Raw genomic sequence first — 17,028 nt, 5'->3', positions numbered from 1 at the left:
TTTGGCCCTAAACGAAAATGTGTTCCGCCTCGCAATTGGCAATAATCTGCAGACAAAAAACGGGAAGGAACGTGCGTGCAATAAATATTTGCTTTCAATCTAAACAGTTCGACAAATAATTGCAGTTCATAGGCTGACAGGAGCAACGGATTCCGGAATTGGGGGAAAACGCCAGGAATTTGATGGTTTAGTTTTCCGATGCAATTATTTCAATATTGATATCAAGCAAAGTTATTGCTACGTGGAAAGGGTGGTAAAATATGTAGTAATCTCTTTGTTGTTGCTTTTGTTTAAAGTGAATTCGTTGATTAAAAAATAGTCATTTGAATTTCAGAATTCCAAACAATCTGGTCTAACGTCTGTCACGAACATATTCGAATCTGCTTTTAAATAGACGTAACTTCATAGGCTATTGGGTTCATATTATCTACAGTCAAGAATTATAAAGAGTGTATCCTGGCATCAGCTCGCACGTGTTTACGCTATACACGGCCGTCACGCTTGACGCAACCCATGACGAATGTGCGTGGTCAAACCAACATGTATCGCACTGCTACACATTGGGGTGCAAAGCAGCACCCTCAGGTCAGCAAACAGCCTTCGGGAAGGAAAAATGCTGCGCTCAAAACGTTGGCGGAGGGCTGCCAGTAATAATTGTTAATAAATATATTTATGATTATTTTCCTTCTCTCGACTCACTTTCTCTCAGCAGGCAACGAAAACGGGAAGCTGCGATGCCGTTACAATTTATAGCGTTTATTTCAATTCAATAAGCACTTAGTGAAGCGTTCCGTACCGCCTAGGCAACCCACGACAGCGGAGGTGGGCCGCCAGTTGTGTTCTTTGGTTGGTAATTGTTTTTCCTCTCAGGACAAAGGGCAGCAAAACGGCACCAGCGAGGGTGAAAAGTCGTACATCTTCCTGGGTGGCTAAGTGTAAGAGACGAACAACCAGAAACTGAGGCAACGTTTTGTTGAGATGTTCACCCAGGCAAGGTTAAGGGGAAGCTTACTTAATATAATTATTCTCCTCCGGGCTGAGATGCAACGCCTGGGCGCGAGCTGAGTGCTGCCTGCTTGTCCACCCACTTGATAGGTCAAGAATGCCAGGAAGCGCTGCAAGTGTGTATAAGTTACATGAATGAACTGGCACTTAGTTTTCCGAGCACATTTTCAGCATCCACTACTGTACATAAGGCAAACAAACAGATTGAATGCGTCGGTTGATTGCTTCCTTTCACGGACGTGTGCCACAAGACTTCCGTGCGGCGTTCAAAGAGAACTTCCCTGCATAGCGATTGCGAGTGCCGCCGCAAGGGATTAGAATCAGAATCAGAATAAAGTGGTAAACCGGAACGAATTTGAAGGATTTAAATGATTTGGCCTGACAATTTGGGAGGGTTTGTATTCTGCGGATGCTGAACATGGCGAACATTTTAGAATAAATTTGAATACATTGTAGCTACAAAACCTTACGGTTATATAGAATAAAACGTTATCTGGTATTGCTGGAATTTAATCCAACTAAATTGCATATAATGTATAAAACAACTGTCAAATATTCCTCTTGAAGTGTTAGTTTAACAATTAAAATGATGTAGGTATAAGTATAATCGTAGACAGCAACCATTTTTATTTCTCCATGCCTCACTCAACATTTCAGTGGTTGTCATTGGGATACGAGTTACCTTTGAATATTGAATAATATGTTTTAATCAGTTATTGTTCCCTTTTCCCTCAAAAATTCTCATGTTTTTTTCGATAAATGATCTTGTTATTTCTACATCTTCGAAAATGGCCTTTTTCCTCGATACCAGCCATAGAAAACTACAGTGTCAGTCTTTTGGTTGCGCAATTAACATGTTTTGTACTAATTCTAATGCTATCAACAATCGAATACAAAATGTGTAATTCCGATTTTTTTTTTCAATTTTGTAATTATTTAATTTGATTATTCCCTTTGTTTTGAGGTGTATTCGATTGTAGAACGGTCAAATACCCCTAATATGGATATTTTCGGAACCGAGAGGATACCCTGAAGTCGATTCCGAAAATACCGATATTGCAAAATATATCTAACTGAATAGTTTAACCAACCACGACACGAGAAGTTTCTTGACCGTATCAGTTTCTACTATGTGTAAGCCAACGTTAACCGAGTTGAAAAAAGCTTGCAGAAAGCTAAGGAACCACAAAGCCGCTGCGAAGAACAGCTTACCGGCCGAACTGGTCAAAGTCGGAAGCGAGCGTCTGTATAATGTCTGATATGGTCTGAGGAGAAACCACCTACGGATCTTCGGTTGGAAGAACTCATATGCCTGATCTATAGCAAGAAACCTAGACTCGACTGTAGCAACTATCGAGGCATAAGGCATTAGAATAGTAAGCGTTACATTTATACACTCTCAATAAACATTCGATCGTTACTAATTCCTCGACCTGATCAAACATCTTTTTTTCTATCAGGTTAAGGGCCCAAGATGAGCTTTTAGATTATATAGCAACAACAAGCTAACAAATGAAAAGTGATTTTTTCACACAAACATTCCAAGTAGTTTAATCAAGATGTCCGTAAGACGAACGGGAGACTAATGAGAACGGAACTAAAAGATTTTTCTTCCTCGAAGAAGTATGTAGAGGAAATTTTGACTACAAACCAGAAACTACAGGAAGAGATTGGATTTCCGCTAGAAGATGAATGGATGTTTTTCATGATAGGTTTGACGAAGCGATACGTGCTCATGGTCATGATAATGGATGCATCAGGAGTCAAATTGACAGCCGAGATGTTTCAAATGTGAAAGGTGAAATGTGTACCGGAATGTCCACAGAAATCTCAGTCGATGCCTTCCAATAATGAGAAAAGTTCTCGGAACGTTCGGAAGAAGGCCTCATTGATATGTAAGAAACAGACCGTATGGATTCCGGAGCTGGAGACCATATGTACAGGGACGAGCATGTTTTCGCAGGAATAAAGAAGTCATCACAGACCAACTATGTTGCAGATTTTTAACAGCCGTCGAACGACATCCATCATAGGCAATTAAAAATAGTAGGAGGGTGGTATCCGGGATACGACCGCATAGTTGACGTAGGACTACAATAGTTTTATATTTCTCTTTGAGGCTCTGTTTGATTTGAGCTTGTTTTACTTTTGGTACGGTTTGATTTTGGCACACATGTGCCAAAAACGAGCAATTATATCTAATCACATTTCATAGTTTTCTTGATTATTTCAACCAATTTAAGTTCAACATTTTTCAAACGAAAGGTATTTTAGTTCTTTATGCTGCCGAAGCGAATGACCGGCATCGGTAGAACGGTTCCTGGAACATGACCGGAACATGTGCCGGTAATATGTATAATGATCCTGATTTAAGCAGTACTAAGCCTCTAATTACTCGGGTAGTAATATCAAGTATCTAGGTCATTAGCCTAAATTCATCAAAAGATACCTCAAACGACTTAGAACTAAAACTAGTTCATTGGTGGAAATATCTATGAAAAAACGTCATGAAAAGAGAACCGTTCATTTTTGGCAAATTCTGCCATGTATGAGAATTTTCAATTTATCGTGGTTTGTATTTTGGTTATTTGTTTGCAGCACTCTATTTTAGAAGAAAAAATATTCTCTTCAACATTGATGAATACCTTTCATTCTAATACAGTCAATTTTCTTCAATACGCGAGAAGGCAAACTTCTATACAGACCTAAATTGAGGACGATTCAGTAGAAATTGAACAATATTTATTTGTCTTGTGAAAGATGGCTCACTCTCCGATCACCAAGCGGCAAAGATGTCACATAATAAAATTTTCCTGCAGTTACAAATTCGTGGAAAAAATAACGATAAAGAATTACAATTTTTGAACAAAAATGTATATTCACAGAAAATTCAAAATGGACATGAGAAAAACAGAGTGTAGAGTTCAAAAATAAACAACGCATTTTATCTGTACAGTGAACCTAATTTATATACCCTGCTATCTGCCTCTACCGACATTCGCAGCGTATTTTGCGGCACCCGAACAATCATATTGAATTTTGATGTTTGCTACTACATATACAAAACAAGAAGAAGAAGAAGACAATTCAAACGGCAATCCGATTGTGTTCCAGATCGCAAAACGATACCTACGCGATAACCCAACACGCCCCACTGTGCGTCGACAGCGGCAATGTAGTCTTCACTTGGCTTGGCTGCACACAAATGAATATCGAATACTGCACTGATAGACGACGAGTGACCAGCACTCTATTCATACATTGCTCGGTGCAGTACTGTTGCCTGTGCCAGTATGTTTCCCATCAAGACATCAGTTTTAATAACATTCTAACAGAAGAACGTAAAACTGTCCGATAGTGGATACGAACTTTCCGAAAAAGCTTCACCTTTAAGACATCAATATAGTCTAGGTTCATGGAAGCTAACATTAGTTGACCTATTGGGACGGGAAGATTCTGTCAAATTTTTTTTTGCCACTGCTATACAGGATATCACAGCAAGCAGTTGGTGTCTATTCATGAAGTCTGTGCCAGGGGTGCTCGCATGTGATTGGTACATTGTTCGTGAAAATTCGACCTTGAAACTTTTATTCAATTTTCACTGTTAAACAATGAAATGATAACGATAACTGAGGAATCGCAAAATTGTCCATCATTTTATCAATCCAACGACATATTGATTATTGTGGTTCATCGTATGGTTACATGAGTATTAACGTTTGAAATCTTTCATTCCGACGTTACACCTTGGTTTTAGTTTTCACAGAATGTATCTAGATATAGTGCGGTTAGACGTAGTCCTACGTCAAAAAAAGAGGGAAAATGTCTCCGGTGGATTCGAACCGTCTGTAGAAAAACGAGCTTCTTCTCTTTTCTTTATTCGCAATCCCGCGGCAATAGCTCCGTCCAAGGCAAGTTAATTCCTACCATCCGAAGCGACAACCATCTCTCGCCGAATATTTTTTCACAGGTGGTAAAAGATAATGATACAGTAAAAGAGCCATTAGGCCGGGACCTTGACCAGTGGATTGAGGCACTGGAGCTCGAGTACATCACGTTGAAGGTCAACGAGGCATGAAACCTGGAGGATTCCAAAGGACCGCAAACCGTTGAGAAGTAATTGGATCTTTAAGATCAAGGCTAACCCAGACGGTACCATCGAGCGTCACAAGGCGTGACTCGTGATAAGTAGTATCACAAGTAAAGGGAGCGGACTGTAATGAAACTCTTCTCCTATCGTCCGCTACGCCACGTTTTGGACGGTCAGAAGATATACTAAAACAGCCCAATGGGTTCTAAAATCATGACAATTCAAGGTATGCATATTGAAGAAAGCATGGTATGAACTCAGGCATGCCAGCAGGGGTCTGGAATACCAAACTGGACCGAAAATTCAAACGGATGGGACTGAAACGTTCAAAGTTCGACATGCGTGTGTACCACAAACTGGTTAATGGAAAGGTTAACACCCAAGTTACACACAAAACATACACAAACATGTGATATAAGTGTACTACACTGAAAATATATTTTAGTTTATTCCACGAAAACGTATGTTTTATGTACAAAACCTTTTGTTATTTTCTGCAACGAAACCAATGCGTAATAAATATGAAGGTATCAAAAATCACAGAACACCTTCAAGTAATTACTCGATGTTATCCACGTTCATACGAAAGTACATTCGTGAATTGGACAAATTATGTGATATAAGTGTACTACACTGAAAATATATTTTAGTTTATTCCACGAAAACGTATGTTTTATATACAAAACCTTTTGTTATTTTCTGCAACAAAACCAATGCGTAATAAATATGAAGGTATCAAAAATCACAGAACACCTTCAAGTAATTACTCGTTGTTATCCACGTTCATACGAAAGTACATTCGTGAATTGGACAATTTATGCGTAAGTTGCAATTCTATTCGATAACTTGCAATTCGAATGTTCTATAAAATCAACAAAAGTGCTGTACACTCTACGAAATCCATGTTTACGGATTGTGCGTGAGTGGAATAACGAAAAAATATTTGCAATGTGGTATATCTTTAATGAGTATTAAATATGAAGGTACATACTTTCGTCAGAACTGTCAAAATGGTTGCAGATCTCTATTCGTATACGTAACGAAAGGTTCAAGAAATGAACGCAATCAATCGTACAAACAAACGCTGCATAATGTAAATAGTACGAAAAATTAGTAAGCTTAAGCAATAACATGTACATTATACGAAATCAAAAATAACAGAACACGAAAATTTCGTTCAAGTAAAAACTCGTGCTCCCGTTTTTTTTTTGTTCGTTGTTATCCACGTTCGTATGAAAGTACATTCGTGAATTGTACAAATTATGCGTAAAGTTGCAATTCTATTCGATAACTTGCAGTACGAATGTTCTATACATCCAGCAAAAGTGCTGTACAATATACGAATTTCATGTTTACGAAATGTGCGTGCAGAGAATAACGAAAAAATATTTTCAGTGTACAAGCGCAAATGAAAACTTGTGTTGTTATATTGTGTTTGAAGTTGTTTTTCATCAGTAATACAACCGCATTTCGAAAACAAGTTGTTTTTTTCTGCTTTAAGAGATGTTTTTAATAACATGAGTACAACAATAACAATATCCTCACTGTGTCTTGTTGTAAGACATTATTTCTATATTTATTCGAAGCGGGTCAAACTGCGCAATCAGAAGATAAACAAAACGCTTGCAGTATAACCAATATCACTCCAATTTTTGCTATCGTATATCTAACAACGTTTTTTAGTTTTGTTAGATATTATGTCCAGACAGGCCCTTTAATCTTCACCTTCATGAGTGCATCGTCAAGCGACGATGACGCAACTCAACTTCTTCTTCAACCCGACTTGATATCATCTTCGTTTTGTTTCGCTCTCCCTCACACTGAGCACAAAACAAGCACTGTTGACAACTGTACAGATTTATCTGGAAATGTACAGATTTTCTCGGTTTTTTTCGGTACAGATTCTGTACCGTACAGATTACAGATTTCGAAAAAAAGTACAGATAAGTATAGATTTTTTAAATAGTTAGAAGAGATTAGACAAAACTTTTTGACCGACTCTGTAACGATACAATGAATGCGATCTTGCAATCCACGCATTAGAATTTACTGCCAAATCCCGGTTATTTACTGCCGAGAATGGCACCCCTCGGTTAAAAAGCGGCAGCTGGTACATTTTTTTGTAAATCTCGATTCAACCAAACTGAAATGGTAGTGTTGCTGAGTTATTAGTTTCATTGTTTTTTGGCTGAATTTTCAGGATATTGAAGCGCAATGGTTCGGTAATATGCATTACCGAGCCCCATTCTTAAGTGTGCAAAAGTTTTATTGACAATCGAGCCAGTAGTTTGGAACTGATATTAACTAAGTCAACGCAGTCAAAGCTTTCTCTATACAATTCACGTTGAAGCTGCTTTTTTCAAAAATATATAAAATAAAAACTGGTACAGATTTTGGTACAGATTTTTCCCGGAAATGGTACAGATGAAAAAGATTTTTGCAGCTCCCAGTACAGATGCAAATGTGGCAACACTGAAAACAAGCGTCTTTCATTCGGTTCATTTTGTTTCGTCGTTTCTTTTTCGGCGTATTTGTATCGTCTGTTCAGATTGAACTGCAAGAACTGAGGCTTCAAGACAGCAACGAAGAAAGCAGATTCGAGCAAATTTTGCTTCAATTGACGATTTAAAATTTATCGTCAACTGCATGATGACGATGAACCGAAGCAAGTTATTCGCTTTGACCTGTGAGGTAAGGACAAGCGTGTTGGGTGCTGTGATTGATGTACTTGGTTTCAGGCTTTGCAAATCGTCGCGTGGAGCATTTTACACGCTACACGTTACTCATTATACATTATATGTTACACGTTACATATTACATGTCTCATTGCACGTGCTATTTACATTAAGTTAAAGCATAATTTTCCTAGCCCTTATTCCTGCTCCTATATGTCTAAGGCCATGGAAATACTGGCGCGGTCTGCGCTGTGAGGCGACTCGCCCTATCGCTGGTTAATGAACAGCTCTACTTAGGGTTGTACATTAACCCACGGCAAGGCGAACCGTCTTTGCAACGCAAGCCGCGCCAGTATGCCCACGGCCTGAAACGCAACAGCAGCATCAACGCTTTGTTTGTCCAAAGTAATTTACCCTCATCCATCCAAGTAACGATTTCATTGAAGCTGACTATGGTCGCTTCAGTTCGATAATGAAAACGCAGACGACGACGATTGTAGAAATTCATTTTAAGCAATATTTTCGTCAGTTGAAGTTGTTTCTAACTTCATCCGAAAGACGGAAGGCAAAGCAGAACGCAAAAGATTACACATGCAACCAGCGTAGCCAGGTATCCAGATTTAGCTGGATTATCCAGATTTTTGAACCAGATTTTTCATGAATGATCCAGATTTTATTTAGATTTTATTTAGATTTTATTTTCTCTGTTCCGCAAAATTGCTTCCCAAACACGGTCGACAGAATCATATACATTGCAAATTAAAACATGCTATTTGGCCAATATAAGAGCCTGTTTCAGCCGAAGCCGCTCATAATAGTTATAGACTGCGACAACAGCAGTCGTCCTCCCTTAGCAGCAGCACTAGCAGTGCAGTGGATACCAGCGATGGCGGAAAGCGGCCACAACTGTGGCGTAGCAATGGATAGCGCACTAGTTGCAGTGGATTCCAGCAACGATAGCAGCTGGGCCAGCTGATGCAGGGACAGTGGATACCAATGGCAGCGTATAGCGGCCACAACTGTGGCATGGCTATGGATAGCGAACTAGTTGCAGCGGATCTCAGTATCGCTAGCGGCTGATGCAGTGAGGCACTTTAGTGAAGTGCAGTCTCTGTGCAATAGTGGGCACTAGTAAATGCATTCAATGAAAAGTTGACTTATTTTGACAACATGTGAGCCGTCTAGTTTTGAGTGTTAAATCAGTATTTCATTGTTTACTTTATCACCAGGAATACTTTATTCGCCCTGCCAGTGATAACGGAAAGATGTGATCGGCATCTTATCCGATACTAAAATGAACAACAAATTGTCCTTTTCAGGATGAAATAAAAACTTGATTGAAGAGTTAATATTTTCTAATGAGTTAATTCACATTTCTAAATTTGTAAAAGTTATAAATTTTACTTCATCTCCGTGTCTCAAAACGTACTGAATTATCTTTTCCTTCAGTCATGAGCACGACATCTGAAAAATTTTATCTCAAAATTTAAAAACTGTCAAACCCCACCCATGACAAGCAACTTACTATATTATTTCAAATGGTCAATTCTTGTTGAAGCGCAAAATTCGATTGATCTGATTAGTCAACGTTTATTTACTAGAAAAAATGACTGACACGCAAGCAGCCGGGTTATCTTTCTTGTTCTACTTCAACCTTGCGGTCGTGGCTTTGCACACAGCCCTCCTGTTATTTTTTTGCCTTTTCCAGATTTTAAATAAAGTTGAAGAGGTTGTTTATAAGACACGACCGCAGAGGTAACGTAGAATACGACAGCCTGTCTTATGTCAATGTCTTTCTTGGAATGGGTTTGGGAATACACTCAATTGGGGTTAATTAATTTAATAGTCTCTTTGCTCCAGATGACGTTTACCTCTGTAGCCGGCACCGCGTCTGCACTTACTGCTGTATCCAAAACAAGAATGAAATTGAAATGTTTCGTGGCTTTCTTTTGTATCAAGTTGCACTAAGATATCTTAATTTAGGCAGTGGCTACTAAGAGGCTATAGACAAGGGCAAATAGTGCCTTCTCCATTTATGATATAACAGTTCAAATAACAATTTTTTTGCATTTTACGATAGCGTAGATAATTTTACAGTTGATTGCTGCAATTAGTAAGACTTTCGCGAAAAATTATGTGATTCTGGCTCACTAGCTCAGAAATTCTTCAAATAAACTTTGAGGTAAATTGTGTTTGTCAATGCCATTTATTGACAACTGAATTTTTTTTTTCAACATGGCAAATTTTTTATTTAATTTTGAATGATTTATAGTGATAGTTAAATTCTACATGAGGTGATTTATTAGCAATTATATATGAAAATTTCAATCGTTATACTGCTAGCCACACAGCTATATAGATAGCAAGCCACACATGCTATAAACATACACAGACACGCTAGACATGCACAAGTTACACGATATAATCATGCACACACGCGCTACAAATTTGCATACACGTTTTAAACATACACACACGCTATACAGCTGGCTGTATAGAAAGCCACACACGCTATGTAGCAAGCCACGCACGCTAGCCACACTGTATATAGCAAGCCACACACGCTATATAGCAAGACACACACTCTATAGAGTAAGCTACACAAGCTATAGACATGCACAGACACGCTAGACATGGACACGCTATATAGCAAGCCACACACCTTATACATATATTAGGGACACACTGTATATAAACATACGCTGGATGATGTTGGCTTCTCAAACCACCTGGCGGTGCGAGTCTCTTTCAGTTTCGGGTTGTATTCACCCTACGATATCTGAATTGGATTACCGCTGGTGGGATCCAACTCAGATCGAAAGGGAGCTGAAGTGAAAAAGGTAGGAACCGCAGCTAACCACTACCGCCGCCGCTGTTGCCCGCTGCTGCTCCATTTCGCTTACTGCCATCGGTGTTGATGTCCGCTGCTGCTGCCTGCTGCTAGTAAACTGATTTGCTTGAGGAGAAACAGTCTCTTATATAGCCCAAAGAGTGCATTCCCGGCTAATTAGGTACTCCATTATGTCGTCCTTTTTAGGGAAAGGCAGCAAGCGACCAATCAAAAGTCGACATTTGCGTTTCGACAATGTTCAACAATTTTCAATATTACAGTAGTTTGAACAATCAGATTACAATCTTCTGCATTTGGACGGGTGCTTAAATGATTTTCCAATCGATTGCTGCAAAAATGACAGAAATCGGTTGGAAACTGTCTGGGTTTAAAACGTTTGAAATTGGACAACTTTTGTGATGCTCTAGATGTTTTCGGGTTTGAAACTGGATCCCTGTATTGAAATAGGGTCCCTGTAATCGTTGCCGTAAGACGTATTCTACGTCAAAACATTCACATTCGTTATTTTACACGCTTTGCTAATAGGTTATGGGGCCATAGCAACGTGTTGAAGTTCATTTTTTCCATCACAAAGGAAGTTTCTGGAAGTTCTGCAAGTAGAGCCAAACCTGCGATAGGATGGATCTCAAGAATTCAACGAAGTTGAACAACTCTAATTACGAAGCCTGGAAGCTTCGGACCGAAGCGCTGTTAATTCGAGAAGGTTTATGGACCTACGTGAAAAACGGTCCTCCCGCAGCACTTGCGAATGGAGTAGGTGGCGACGGTGAAGCCGTGGCGGACGCAGTGGCTGGTCTTCCGGCGGCGTGGATTGAAGGCGATGAAAAAGCTCGTGCGACAATTCTGCTGCTACTGGAAGAGAATCAGTTTGGAGTTATTCGTGCAACGAAAACAGCAAATGACGCATGGGTAGCACTGGCCAAACACCACACAAAGGCAACTCTATCAACCAGGGTTTCTCTCCTAGAACGAATGTGTGAGACCCGGTACACGAAAGGGGACGACATGGACGAGTACCTCACGAAAATTGAGGATCTCTACACGAAGCTGTGTAGTGTAGGAAAGGACCTGGGAGAAGACACCATGGTGGCCTTTGTCCTGCGAGGATTGCCGAAGTCTTTCAACGCACTGACTACTGCCCTCGAAACGCGTACGGATGATGCCTTGACGTTGAACCTAATCCGAGAAAAATTGCTGGACGAGGCAAGTAAGTAAAGCCGTGGCACGAGCGGAGGAACAGCACTGAAAGCAGCAGGACGGAAACAAATTGTGTGCCATCACTGTAAAAAGCCTGGTCACAAACAACGGTACTGCAGGAAACTGCAACGAGAACAAATCGGACCCAAGAAGCGGAATGCAAAAGCCGCTCGAGATGGTGGTAACTGCAATATGTACGCACTGACCATTGGAAGCGGCGACACGGCGAACGACTGGATCATTGACTCCGGTGCGAGTTCGCACATGACGTCTAACAAGGATTTTTTCGCTGACGGCTGACGGGCGTGTAGTGGCGATCGCTGGTACTGGTACCGGCGTAATCAAATGTCTGAACAGCTCTGGAGGAATGAATAAAATCCGACTATACAACGTAATGTACGTGCCAAAGCTGTCAGCGAGTCTCTTGTCCGTGCTCACTATGGCAACTCGGAAGGCGAAGGTTGAGTTTGTTGACGGAAAATGCAGAATCATCGTAAATGACAACGAGATCGCCGTAGCGACTAAGTGCAAAGGGTTATATCGCCTCAACAAATTGGAGTACGACATTGCTTCAAAGGCAACTGTGTCTCATAAGAAAGATTGCCAACATACATGGCATCGGCGGTTTGGACATCGCGATCCAGATTCACTGGAAATGCTTATGAAGAAGGAGCTTGTCACTGGGATGTCGGTGGCGGATTGCGGAATACGTGAAGGTTGTGAATGCTGTGTGAAAGGCAAGCAGACTCGAACTCCTTTTCCCAAGTCCACCGAGAATAAGACCACCGCACCATTAGGCCTCATCCACTCGGACGTGTATAGACCATTGGAGATACCCTCAATAAGTGGATTTCGTTACTTTTTAGATGATCACAGTCGCTGTTGTACTGTTTTCTTCTTAAAGAAAAAATCCGACGTCGCTGACCGGATCTTAGAATACTTTAATTACGTCCATACGCAGTTCGGAAAGTATCCCAAGCGCATAAGATCTGATCGGGGAGGGGAGTATTTGAGCGATGCACTGATGGAGTTCTACCGCAAGCATGTAATCCAACCCGAATTCACTGCCGGATATTCGCCGCAACAAAATGGAGTGGCGGAGCGACGCAACCGGTACATCATTGAAATGTGTCGGTGCATGCTGATTGATGCCGGAATGCCTGCTAGATTCTGGGCTGAAGCAACCGCAACTGCCGTATATCTACAAAACCACCTACCTTCACGTGCTGTGGAGATCACACCATACGAAGTTTGGTGGGGACGCAAGCCGAACGTTTCCCATTTGAAGGTGTTTGGGTGTAGAGCATTTGTCCATGTGTCAAAAGAAAAACGTAGCAAACTTCAGGACAAGTCAAAGAAAATGACATTCGTCGGTTACTCTAGGGACCACAAGGCCTACAGGTTCATCAATATGGTTACTAACAAGCTAGCGATTAGTCGGGACGTTCGTTTCTTTGAGGAGGAGTTGGTGCAACCCGGTATAGACATTCCCAAGTTTGAGGAAGAATCGTATGAAGACCTTCTTCAGCCGTTACCACCTATGCAATCGGCGAGTAATGATTCTGGTGTTCTACAACCGTTCCCGCCTAAGGCAGCAAAAAATCCCGAAGTCCCAAATGAAAGTGGAAAAGGTAGTGAGGATGAAAATTATATTTCCTGCGACGACTCTCCGAGTGAAGAAACCGGCCCAAAGATTCCACGAAATGGGGAATGTGGCTATAGTAGCTGAGCCAAGTACCTACGACGAAGCGCTGAATGGACCTGAAAGCGCATTCTGGAAAGCAGCCATGGAGGAGGAAATTCAATCACTTCAAGAGAATTCTACTTGGACTATTGTAGCACTCCCAGAGGGACGGAAGGCCATCGGCTGTAGGTGGTTGTGCAAGGGAAAGTTAAACGAAAACGGACAAATCACACGTTATAAAGCGAGACTGGTTGCTCAAGGCTTTAGTCAGAAATTTGGAACTGACTACGACCAAGTGTTTGCTCCCGTGGCAAAACAAGTCACTTTTCGAACTTTGCTAACCATTGCCACTCGTCGTCAACTTCTTGTAAAACACGTGGATATAACGTCGGCCTACCTGTACGGAACTCTAACTGACGATGTGTACATGAGTCAACCAAAAGGGTACGAGACTGGAGCATCCGGAGATGTGTGTCATCTAAAGAAGAGCCTCTACGGGTTGAAGCAGTCCGGACGAATTTGGAATCAAACGATTGACGACTGTTTCAAGAAACTGGGTTTCATCAAATCGACTGCTGATGCATGCCTGTATGCGCGAACTACGGGCAACAAACAAGTACTCATCGTATTATATGTGGACGACATGCTCATCGTGTGCAAAACGGAAGCTGAATACGACGACATCCTAGCTATGGTATCAAAGCAGTTCAAGACGACATCTCTCGGCGACGTGCGACAATATCTGAGCATTCAAGTCGAGCGTGCAACTGATGGACGTTTTCTGCTAAACCAACAAGGCTACATCCACCGATTAGCATCGCGATTTGGGCTCGAAATGGCAAAACCATCCCTGATCCCAATGGATCCCGGCTATTTGCAAGCAAAGGAGGAGGAAGACAATAAGCTACCAAACAATAAATCCTACTCTAGTTTGATTGGTGGTTTGCTCTACATAGTGATAAATACGAGGCCAGATGTAGCAATCAGGGTCTCGTTACTTGGACGAAAGGTCAGTGCCCCGAGTGTCGTAGACTGGACAGAAGCAAAAAGAATTATGCGGTACCTTCTGGCGACGAAGCATCTCTGCCTAAATTTGGGCAACAATAATGCTGATCTAAAGGTTTTCGTGGATGCAGATTGGGCGGGTGATCAACGAGACCGAAAATCCAACAGTGGTTACATAATCCTTTTCGGTGGCGGTGCAATTTGCTGGGCGGCCAGAAAGCAGTCCTGCGTTGCATTATCATCTACCGAAGCCGAGTTCATCGCTGCAGCAGAAGCGTGTCAAGAACTACTTTGGATCCAGAAGCTAATGAAAGACGTAAACGAGCCAGAAAACCAAATTGTGCTCTACGAGGACAACCAGAGTACCATCCGGCAACTGGAAACCGAGCAACTACAGCGACGATCCAAACACGTCGACACTAAGTTTCAGTTTACCAAGGACCTCGTTCAGCAAGGTGTGTTAACCATAATTTACTGTCCATCGGAGCATATGGTTGCGGACATGCTCACTAAACCATTAAGCAAAGTAAAGCTCTACAAGCATAAAACCGCAGCTGAAGTGCTTCCAGTCAAGTTTGAGAAGGAGTGTTGATAAAGCAAACTTAACAAAGCAATCAGCTGAAAGTATATGGATCACAGCAATCATATAAATGTTATAATAAAGATATTTTCTCATTCCACTGTAACCATTCAACAAGATCGGTTCGTTATTTTACACGCTCTGCTAATAAGATGACGATTTCCGGTTTATGAAAAATAGCCTAAAATAACCAAATGCCATCCAATATAAGTATTTCCGGAACCAGAATGATGCAATGAGCTAAAAATTGAAGTCAGGCACCATTTTGAGTTGTGAGATGGCAACTTCTGGGAAACAGTCGAAAATGACCGAATAATACTCAATGTGGATATTTCCGTAATCGTGATGATGCATAGCAATCAAGCATTGACGCTGGAAATTATTTTCAATTTTAAGATGAAAAATAACAGGAGGGCTGTGTGCATAGCCACGACAGCAAGGCTGAAGTAGAATACTTTAATAAGAAAGATAACCCGGCTGCTTGCGTATCAGTCATTTTTTTCTAGTAAATAAACGTTGACTAATCAGATCAATCGAATTTTGCGCTTCAACAAGGATTGACCATTTTAAATAATATAGTAAGTTGCTTGTCATGGTTGGGGTTTGACAATTTTCAAATTTTGAGATAAAATTTTTCAGATGTCGTGCTCATGACTGAAGGAAAAGATAATTCAGTACGTTTTGAGACACGGAGATGAAGTAAAATTTATAACTTTTACAAATTTAGAAATGTGAATTAACTCATTAGAAAATATTAACTCTTCAATCAAGTTTTTATTTCATCCTGAAAAAGACAATTTGTTGTTCATTTTCGGATAAGATGCCGATCACATCTTTGCGTTATCACTGACAGGGCGAATAAAGTATTCCTGGTGATAAAGTAAACAATGAAATGCTGATAACACTGTAAGCACAAGATAATCCTCGTTTATAGCATTTCCTAATTTTTGTAAAAGCTCTATGAGACGAGCTAGCCACAAGAAACCTTTTAGTAAAATAATACATCAACTGTTTTATTGCGGCTGCTTTCGACTAATCCCAGAAACGCATTACAAAGTTTAAATGAAATAAATTAAATTTTTGCTCACGTGTCTTCTCGAGCCAGAGCGGCGCCTATTCGTCCCAAGCGTTTCATAAATTTCGCCAATAGCTTCATTTACCAGACATGCTCCTCGTAATTGCTCACCAATAGGCGGCTTAATTGTGTACACATGCATGCCGACGTCTGGTGCAGCATTCGCCAAAACGCATCCTATCGCTTGCCACTTGTTCGCCGCAAACCGCCGCTAAAACTTGTTCTACGCCATGTTAGAGACGAACGTTCACCGAACGCTTCTTCGCTAAACTGTTTCGACGCGTGTACGACGAATGCCCTTTAGTCCTGGCAGTTCGTGGCGTTTAATATTGTCGAAACATTACTCATCTGCAGTGCGAACCGCCAAGTCCACTGGACCAGGAGTGATTCTCATGCGAACCCGCAACAGTTCGGATGGTCGTACTAATAAAGCTGTAAAAATTCAATTCAATTTTCCCCTCAGGACAGTGCATCTAGGAGAAAACACGCGTGTGTGGGGAAAAATTTTCGCCATCCGGCGCGGTTGGCTGCTGCAGACGAAAAAGGCTGAGGCTTGCACGCTCTTTGTTGTCGCTGGTTGTTCGGGTGGCAGTTCAACAGGACCAGGACTAATGAAAATGATTAAATTACTCTAGGCACGCGTCGACAATAATTCATGCTCTGGTTTTTATTAATGCTTTCCTTCTCCGCTACTCTGGCAACTGGCTCCCTTTTGGATCGATTGCGTGGAATCGCGCTGATGTTGAATTATAGAGAGAAAAAACGACGACGACGAAGCTTGTGCTCGGTAGTATTTTCAAGGTGACAAGGTCCGATAGATTCTGAGGTGGTGAGAGTGTTCCAAACTCGATTCTGTGGGTTAGTTG

The sequence above is a fragment of the Wyeomyia smithii genome, chromosome 3, assembly GCF_029784165.1.
Source record: "Wyeomyia smithii strain HCP4-BCI-WySm-NY-G18 chromosome 3, ASM2978416v1, whole genome shotgun sequence".
Lineage (NCBI taxonomy): Eukaryota > Metazoa > Arthropoda > Insecta > Diptera > Culicidae > Wyeomyia > Wyeomyia smithii.
This window is presented reverse-complemented; position numbering follows the sequence as displayed.